A 10,630-nucleotide genomic window follows, 5' to 3' on the forward strand; every position below is an offset into this window, starting at 1 on the left:
AAGGCCCACTTGTGTACACTTGATGACTGCACAACATAAAGCTTTACGCCTCACCTATGCCCATCAACACCGTCGTTGGACTGTTGAGGACTGGAAGTATGATGCCTGGTCGGCAGATGGACGTGAATGAGTATGGAGACAACCTCATGAATCCATGGACCCGGCACATCAGCAGTGAACGTTTCAAGCTGGTGGAGACTAGACTCTGTAATGGTTTAGGGCTTGTGCAATTGGAGTGATATGGGATCCCTGATAAGTCTAGATATGACTCTGACAGGTGACATGTACATAAGCATCCTGTCTGATCACCTGCATCCATTCATGTCCATTGTGCGTTCTGACAGACTTGGGCAATTGCAGCAGGACAATGTGACACCCCACACGTCCAGAATTGCTAGAGAGTGGCTCCAGGAACACACTCCTGAGTTTAAACACCTACACTGGCCACCAAACTCACCAGACATTAACATTATTTAGCATATTTGGGATACTTTGCAACGTGCTCTTACAGATTTATGGACAGCCCTGCAGGATTCATGATGTCAGTTCTCTCCAGCACCACTTCAGACATCAGTCAAGTCCATGCCGTGTTGTGTTGTGGCACATCTGCATGCTCGCAGGGGCCCCTACACGATATTAGGCAGGTGTATCAGTTTTTTTGGCCCTTCAATGTGTAAGTAATTATGAAATTGAAGTTTTTAGCACATAAACAAAGCGTATGAACATAATATCAACTATAAAAGCATGTAGGTATACTAAAAGTAAACTCAAATACAATATTAATGCCTAAATACATAATAATAAGTTACTAACAAATCATCATGTAGTCACTTCCATTGCCCATTTAAAATTAAAAAAAAAAAGAATGAATACATAAAATTAAACTGAAGTACTCAACTTTTCATTAATCCTCTCCCATTGTGAATGAATTGCTAAGCTAGCAATTAATAAATAATTTGTAAGATATTCCCTGATGGATGTAATTGTGCAACATGGATGTAACTGTTCCTCCCCTTTCCCCTTCCCTGCACCTCCCCCCCCCCCCCTTCCAACGCAGCTCCACCCTGAAGAAATAACAGGTCCATCAAATGCATTGAAGTTTGATGTTGGTATTCCAGGTGCATATTGTACTGTCCTGCAACCTACAGTCAGTCGAAGATTGAAAATGCGTTTTTTATTTTCCAGAATAGCTCTTGGGTATGACTGCATGACATAAGTTTTCAGAGGGAAGGCCTCGTCACCAATGAAGAAACAGGGGACAGGAACCTGATTTGTGTCAAATGGTAGTGGGTGTGGTTGTGGTAAATTCAACTCCTTTGATCCCACTAGCGACCTAAACATGATGAACAGGATACACCCCCATCATTGTTCTCCCACAGTCATCCGCATATAGCACATTCCGTAAACTGAACTGAGGGATAACCTCTGTAACAATAATAATTGATCCTATTTTTTGCGTGCGTAGTTCTAGTATGCTCACCACCTATTGAACTGATGCATGGGACAAACTCCAAGGTTGCTTCCACCATTCTCATCAGGTACTACAATGTACATTGGTTGCAAACAGGTCCCTATTCCATCTGTTGTCTTACCTACAACCAAACCAATTGTTTGTTCTCCTCTAATGAAATATGGAGCCAAAGATTTGAAAGATCTGCCAGTAGCCAGGTATCTGAAAAATAATAAATTTTTTTAAATACAGTAAAATGAAATAAATAATGTAACACATTTTCAATGAGTAAAATAAATGAACAGTTTTTAATTAATTCTATATTCTGTTTCAGTGAAAGAATGTAATGGAGGAGTGCGAGAATCTTATTTATGAGGAGCATTAAAAAACCACAATCTAATTCCAAGAACAAAAAGATGTCATGGCCTCCGCTGCAAACCATAACGATCCTAAAATCACATGTGACTGCGAAAGGAAATGACGTACCTCGGAATCTTCCGTCTCCATCTTCTCTTTCAATGGACACTGATGACTCCTCAGTTGTCAGTGAATTTGAGCAAAAAGAGGAAACTGACGAGGCCATAAATGAAACAGTAAATCCACATTCAGAGCAAGATGGTGCTATGAGAAGATGAAATGAGGAAAGTTCGGAGAAAACTGGAGTAATGGAACCACTTCCCAAGAAAAATAAGGAAAAGAAGAAAGTCCAGTCAAATGATGCTGATGAAATACTTGTGAATTACATCAGTTCAAAAAACTGTGCCCTCAAATGATAATCCTAGAAAGCATTTTTTATTGTTTGCTTTCAGATCTTGAATATATGTCTAAATTCCAGTTAAAGAATTTGTTCACCTGATAGATTGGATTGTTGCTCCAGCATGGTCTCCAACAGTTGACAGTTACCAGTTTGGCCACCAATAGCAGCCACCTCTGAGCCCAATCTTTACCCAGTCATGGTCAGGGGAGTCCAGTTTCCACTTCATGAAGGCTTCAATATGCTGCAATGTGATCCACTCTGTACTGAACTGGTGGCCTTTCTTGTAAAGAACCCCTAGTTTAATTATTTTCCATTGATTTTACACAAGTACATACAATTTTCAGTCTTAAACATATTTATTTACATGAATTGGCCAACTAAGGACCGCGTTACAAATTTTATTTCATGTTCACATTTTTCTTTCTCCTCTCACAGGCTGCCTTTCCGCCTGCTGCCATTTTTTCCAGGTGTTCAGCTGTTAGTTTCATGTTGGTCTTCAGTTTTGGAGCCTCCTGAAAAACCTCGAATTCAGTTATTGCCTTTCTGTATTTGTCCCTATTCATTGCGACCAATTCTGTAAGTCCAAGTTCACCGAGGTCTTTCTTTATTTCTTGCAACCAAGAGTTGGTTGTTTTCCTCTGTTGAATTATATTGAAGATTTTCTTCGTTAATCTGCCATCCATTCTCACCAGATGACCAAAGAACATCAGCCTTCTCTTTCTAATTTCCATTGCGACTGGTTTAATAAATTGATAGATTTTCTCATTGCTCAGTTTTCACCAATTTTTTTGTGTCCACCAAGAATCTTCCTCAGAATTACTCTTTCATTCTTCTTCTAAACACATAATTTCATATTGTTCCTTTCCTTTGTAGAAATTGAGAACCTCTGGAAGTAATAAAATGGTTTTCACTTACCTCAATATTATTGTTATCTCTTCCTCAGGACTCAAAGCCAACCAGCAGCTGGTGTCTTTCTTTGTTATTTTTGGACGAACTACTCCACCAAACCCTCTCCATTGGATACTGCCCTGTCAAAGGCACCATATGTGCTGGATGGGGAGGCTTGTGCGCTCTGAAGAAGCTGGCAGTTATGCTGGCATAGTGTAGCTGCTGGCAGGGTCACCCAAGCCGGATTGGCCCCAGCAGAGAAGCCAGAGAAAGTGTGTCCCATATCATAGATCAGAGGCAGCTCTATACTCTAAGTCATCTACCTTTCTAGTGGAGCTAACCCTGAAATGAAAGCTTGGTCCTCCAGGTTGGGGGTTGAACACAGGGTTGATACCCCTGCCTTGTAAAAAGCCTGTCACCACTATAATTTAAGAAGAAATCCTGGGCTGCCTTTATGAAGACAAGGTGTGCCAAAGAACAGGAATATAGATGTACAGGTGCTTAAATTTGGGATATGGAATGTGCGTACCCTGCTGCACGAAGAGCATTGTCAAAGAGACGCTAAAGTATGAGATGGGAGTTGTTGCACTTCAGGAAATCAGGTGGAAGGAAAGAGGTGAGATTCATCAGCTTACATTCTCCCTATATTATTCAGGAAAAGATAATACGAGGGCTATTTAGAAACTAGGGAACATTTTGGCATAAAAAAAACTAAGTACAAGAAATACATTTTATTATATACATCTGAAAGAGTGACCGACATATTACTTTTCCACGTAGTCAACAAACACATTGAGGCACTTATCATATCGGTGGACAAGCTTTGAAAGACCTTCGTCGTAAAATTGTGCCGTCTGAGACTTCAGCCAGTGAGTCACACCCACCTGGAGTTCTACGTCGTCATCAAAGCACTGCATTGAAAGTCAGTTCTTCATCTTGGGAAACAAGTGGAAGTCGCTTGGTACAAGATCGGGGCTGTAGGGCAGATGAGGGAAAATTTCCCATTTGAATGAATTAAGGAATTCTTTAGTGCGGTTTGCCATGTGAGGTCGGGCATTGTCGTGCAAAAACAAAATTTTGGACATCAGCTTCCCTTGGCGTTTGTTTTGAACTGCTCTTCTAAGGCTGTGCAAAGTTTGACAGTACCAGGCAGAATTTATGCTTTCTCTACGTTCGAGAAAATCAATAAGTAGCATACCTTGGCTATCCCAAAACACTGGTGCCCTCAACTTCCTTGCTGACAAGGTTTGCAAACATTTTCTTGGTTTTGTCCCCACTCTATGGACTGTAATTTTGTGTCGCAATTGACATGTTTCACCCAAGTGTCATCACTGGTTATGATTCAATCCAGTAATGAATCACCATGTTTGTGATAGATCTCCAGATATGTCAAAGTTGCCCCCATTCGCTGTTCTTTATGGTGCTCTGCAAGCATTTTGGGCACCCATCATGCACAAGATTTGTGGTACCCTAGCTTTTAAGTGACAATATCAAACAACAAAGTCTGTGAAACTTGGGGAAAATAAAGCGAAAGGTCCATTATTGCGAAGCGGTGGTTGTCATGAATTGTTTTATCAACTTTAGCGACAAGATTGTCAGTCACAAAGGCCAGGCGTCCACTCTTTTCATCATGAACGTTGGTTCAGCCATTTTTAAATCAAATGCACCATTTCTTGGTGCAGCATTCACTCATTACATTATTTCTGTACACTTCCCACAGTTCACAATAAATTTATATAGGTTTTAGTTTTTTTCCCAACAAAACCCGTATCACAGGTCGCACCTCACAACTGGGGGATTTTCGATAGCAGCTCACATTTCAAATTTGTATATTGAAAAAACCAGATATGCAGAGATGTTCCTGCTGTCACAGATAGATGCCGACTGAGCTGCCGAGTACGCAAACACCAAAATATACGCGATTGGCATGCACATAGCGGCGTCAGACGAAAATGTTCCCTAATTTCTGAACAGCCCTCGTAAGACAATGGAAGCATGGAGTTGGGTTTATAGTCTCCAAAGATATTTGTAGATCTGTTATTGCTTTCTCTCCACATAATGAAAGAATATGTTCTCTGCATATCAAAGGCAAATTTCGCAACATGACATTTGTGAATATTTATGCACCAACAGAAGAGTCAGATGAAGAAAAAATAGAGATTTTTACAGTCAACTACAGGGAGTTTGTGATAAAATACCTAGATATGATTGCAAAATGCTCTTTGTTGACTTTAATATCGAACTTGACAAAGAAGAGGGTTTCAAAAGTGTGTTTGGTAATGAAAGTGTGCACAATGAAAGTAGTAATAACAGTATGAGTGTTGACCAGTTTGCTTCTGCGAATAAGTTAAAGGCAGTAAGTACCTGTTTCCAAAGGAAAAAATCTAGAAACGGACCTGGAAAATACCAGGAACAAATGAAGCAAATTAAATAGACCATATACTGAAATTGAAGAGTGGGCATCTGATATGGAAAATATGTGCCCTTTCAGAGGAGCTAATTCATATTCTGACCATTATCTTATAGGATCCCAAATGAGCCAGAAACTTGCTATGGCTGCCAAAGGAAATGATACCAGAATAAATAAATTGATTACAGAACAACTGAAAGATAGGTCTACTGTTCAAGAGTTTAAGAACAGATTGAAACAGGAGTTATGAACAAAAGATGGTGAAACAGTACAGACAAAGACTAGAACTCTATTAAAAATGCCATTCTGACAACAGCACATGAAATACTGGGGGAAACAAGGAGAGTTAAAAATGAAGAATGGTATGATGATAAATGCAGACAGGCAGGGGAACAGAAAAAGGAAGGAAGGCTGAAGTGCTTTCAGGGAAGTACAAGATTAAATTAGGCATTGAGTGATGACAAGAGAATAGAGGTTGCAAGAGTGTGTGTGTGTGTGTGTGTGTGTGTGTGTGTGTGTGTGTGGGTGGGGGGGGGGGGAGGGGGGGGGGAAGGGGTAAGCCATAAGGAGAAAGATAGAGGAAGTGGAAGAGCACTATCAAAGGAATGAGAGCAAAAAGTTTTATAAGAAAATTAAAGAAAAACTCAAGAATATCCTGTTATTTTTGGTGTGTATTCCAAAAATAACAGGCTGTAAGGACAAATAGGGAAATTTGCTGCAAAACGATCCTGATAGATGAACTGAATACTTCAAGGGAATTCTGGAGGGCAACCCTACTGAGAGTGTGCAGCCACTCTATTACACTGCAGATTCAGAGATAGAAGAACCCACATTAGATGAGGTACAGAAGAAAACGCAGTGTCTAAAAAATTTCAGAGCACCAGGAACTGATGGAATAACAGCAGAACTATTGAAAAATGAGGGAATTGGTCTCCATAAGCGAATCCACTAACTTATCAAGCTGATATGGGATCAGGAAAGAATCCCAAAATAGTGGACCTTACAGGTAATCCAACCAATCCATTAGAAAGGAGAGAAGACTTGTTGTTCAAATTACTGAGGAATTACCCTGCTGAATGTAAGCTATAAGATTGTCTCTAGTATTATCCACAACAGACTAGTTGCATATGCAGGAGTTATTCTGGGAGAATACCATTGTGGATTTTGGCCTAATAGGTCAACAACAGATTAGGTGTTTGTGCTGAAGCAAATACATGAAAATGCATCTGAGTGTGATACTGAGCTTCATAACATGTACACAGATTTCATGCAGGCCTTTGATAGTCTTGATAGAGCATAAATGCTAAATGCTTTGCTACTACTTAGTATTCTATTATCTAAGTATGTTTCACTTATCCAAGCGACATTGGCTGGTTACAAGGCTGCAGTGTGAGTGGCTGGGGGACTCGGTAAATGATTTAGCGATAGTAAAGGATTCACATCAGGGGATGCCGTCTCTAAAATACTTTTGAATCTGATTCTTGAAGTGGCCATTCTAAAACATCAAATATCTAGTTACATAGCCACAAAGTCAAACCAATTTGTGCATATGCTGATGATGTAGCAATTATTAGTAAAAGAAAAGTTTCACTAGAGAGAATAATATGTGAGCTGAAAGAAGCCACACTAGCCAGAGGCCTAGCAATTAATGAAAAGAAGGCTACATACATGAATTTCACCAGGAAGGAAAATAATAACTTCAGTGTGCCCAAGAAGCAGTGTAATTTCTTAAATGTGTTTGGTCATGTGATCTTCAGACAATTCTACTTTTTCAGCCAATGGTAGTGATCTGGTGGCCTAGAAAGTTAATTTAAGACTGATCAAGCACATACTTAGCAATGTTCAGAACCACTCTGTAGTGTCCTAAATGCTTAAAGACTGCTGTTCCGCAGTAGCCAAAAAGGTGTGGATATTGTCCAATGGTAGACTCTGTAGTACTAAGCTGAGAAACCTTTTCTATGACTCTGCAGTGTTACATAGGCCAAGTGTCATAAAAAGATTCTTAAATAAACATAATGGAGTGATGATGGCTGCTTTAGGGATGTCCTTTGCTGTCAACAGCCTTTGAAAGAAGGCCTTAGCACAGCCAACTACACTGAATACAGTTGCACCACATAAAGTGTAACTGTAACCCACAATATGAGTTCCGGCTACCAGCCTGACACTGACGGAGTGTTAAGTGTTTGATATTTACTGCACCCCAATGCGCATCACACTTTTTCAGCACAAGGCGGAGAGGAGACAACATAGACTGCCTGATGGTTGAATGACATATTCCTTGAGCACAGAATCAAATTCTGCCTTCACAATGGCCAGACAGTCAAGACCTAATTGTCTGGGCCTACACAAGATAGATGGGCCATTGGCAGTCTTAATATGGTGGACAGTGCTATGATGTACCTTTCTAGGAGCTACAGGAGGTCACATCAAGGCTGGAATCTGTTGCAGTAGATCTGCATACTAATCACTTGCCAACTGAACAATCTTGGCAGTGTCGACAGCTGTGCTGCACCAGAAACCTGTAAGGTTAGTTGGGGTATCTGGGCTATGATTTTACAATGTGAGCATGTAGTTCCTAATTTAGTACTAGCCTGAGAACCACTAATACGTTAAATTAATATCTGAAATATGTTTTATTATAATGCAACATGCAGCCTTCGAATATATTATAAATTGTTGTTGTTGTGGATTTCAGTCCTGAGACTGGTTTGATGCAGCTCTCCATGCTAATCCATCCTGTGCAAGCTCCTTCATCTCCCAGTACCTACTGCAACCTACATCCTTCTGAATCTTCTTAGCGTATTCATCTCTTGGTCTCCCTCTAGGATTTTTACCCTCCATGCTGCCCTCCAATGCTAAATTTGTGGTCCCTTGATGCCTCAGGACATGTCCTACCAACCGATCCCTTCTTCTAGTCAAGTTGTGCCACAAACTTCTCTTCTCCCCAATCCTATTCAATACCTCCTCATTAGTTATGTGATCTACCCACCTAATCTTCAACATTCTACTGTAGCACCACATTTCGAAACCTTCTATTCTCTTCTTGTCCAAACTATTTATTGTCCATGTTTCACTTCCATACATGGCTACACTCCATACAAATAATTTCAGAAACGACTTCCTGACACTTAAATCTATACTCGATGTTAACAAATTTCTCTTCTTCAGAAATGCTTTCCTTGCCATTGCCAGTCTACATTTTGTATCCTCTCTACTTCGACCATCATCAGTTATTTTGCTCCCCAAATAGCAAAACTCCTTTACTAGTTTAAGTGTCTCATTTCCTAATCTAATTCCATCAGCATCACCCGACTTAATTTGACTACAATACATTATCCTCATTTTACTTTTGTTGATGTTCATCTTATAGCCTCCTTTCAAGACACTGTCCATTCTGTTCAACTGCTCTTCCAAGTCCTTTGCTGTCTCTATCAGAATTACAATGTCATCGGCGAACATCAAAGTTTTTATTTCTTCTCCCTGGATTTTAATACCTACTCCAAATTTTTCTTTTGTTTCCTTCACTGCTTGCTCAATATACAGATTGAATAACATCGGGGAGAGGCTACAACCCTGTCTCACTCCCTTCCCAACCACTGCTTCCCTTTCATGCCCTTCAACTCTTATAACTGCCATCTGGTTTCTGTACAAATTGTAAATAGCCTTTCGCTCCCTGTATTTTACCCCTGCCACCTTTAGAATTTGAAAGAGAGTATTCCAGTCAACATTGTCAAAAGCTTTCTCTAAGTCTACAAATGCCAGAAACGTAGGTTTGCCTTTCCTTAATCTAATTTCTAAGATAAGCCGTAGGGTCAGTATTGCCTCACGTGTTCCAATATTACTATGGAATCCAAACTGATCTTCCCCAAGGTCGGCTTCTACAAGTTTTTCCATTCATCTGTAAAGAATTTGCAGTAGTATTTTGCAGCCGTGACTTATTAAACTGATAGTTCGGTAATTTTCACATCTGTCAACACCTGCTTTCTTTGGGATTGGAATTATTATATCCTTCTTGAAGTCTGAGGGTATTTCGCCTGTCTCGTACATCTTTCTCACCAGATTGTAGAGTTTTGTCAGGACTGGCTCTCCCAAGGCCGTCAGTAGTTCTAATGGAATGTTGTCTACTCCCGGGGCCTTGTTTCGACTCAGGTCTTTCAGTGCTCTGTCAAACTCTTCACGCAGTATTGTATCTCCCATTTCATCCAGATCTACATCCTCTTCCATTTCCATAATATTGTCCTCAAGTACATCACCCTTGTATATACCCTCTATATACTCCCTCCACCTTTCTGCTTTCCCTTCTTTGCTTAGCACTGGGTTTCCATCTGAGCTCTTGATATTCATACAAGTGGTTCTCTTTTCTCCAAAGGTCTCTTTAATTTTCCTGTAGGCTGTATCTGTCTTACCCCTAGTGATATGCCCCTCTTCATCCTTACATTTGTCCTCTAGCCATCCCTGCTTAGCCATTTTGCACTTCCTGTCGATCTCATTTTTGAGCTGTTTGTATTCCTTTTTGCCTGCTTCATTTACTGCATTTTTGTATTTTCTCCTTTCATCAATTAAATTCAGTATCTCTTCTGTTACCCAAGGATTTCTGCTAGCCCTCGTCTTTTTACCTACTTGATCCTCTGCTGCCTTCACTATTTCATTCCTCAAAGCTACCCATTCTTCTTCTACTGTGTTTCTTTCCCCCATTCCTGTCAATTGTTCCCTTATGCTGTCCCTGAAACTCTCTACAACCTCTGGTATAGTCAGTTTATCCAGGTCCCATCTCCTTAAATTCCCACCTTTTTGCAATTTCTTCAGTTTTAATCTACAGTTCATAACCAATAGATTGTGGTCAGAGTCCAAATCTGCCCCTGGAAATGTCTTACAATTTAAAACCTGGTTCCTAAATCTCTGTCTTACCATTACATAATCTATCTGATACCTTTTAGTATCTCCAGGATTCTTCCACGTATACAACCTTCTTTTATGATTCTTGAACCAAGTGTTAGCTTTGATTAAGTTATGCTCTGTGCAAAATTCTTCCAGATGGCTTCCTCTTTCATTTCTTAGCCCCAATCCATATTCACCTACTATGTTTCCTTCTCTCCCTTTTCCTACTGTTGAATTCCAGTCACCC

Source organism: Schistocerca americana, chromosome 4 (assembly GCF_021461395.2).
Source record: "Schistocerca americana isolate TAMUIC-IGC-003095 chromosome 4, iqSchAmer2.1, whole genome shotgun sequence".
NCBI classification, from domain to species: Eukaryota; Metazoa; Arthropoda; class Insecta; order Orthoptera; family Acrididae; genus Schistocerca; species Schistocerca americana.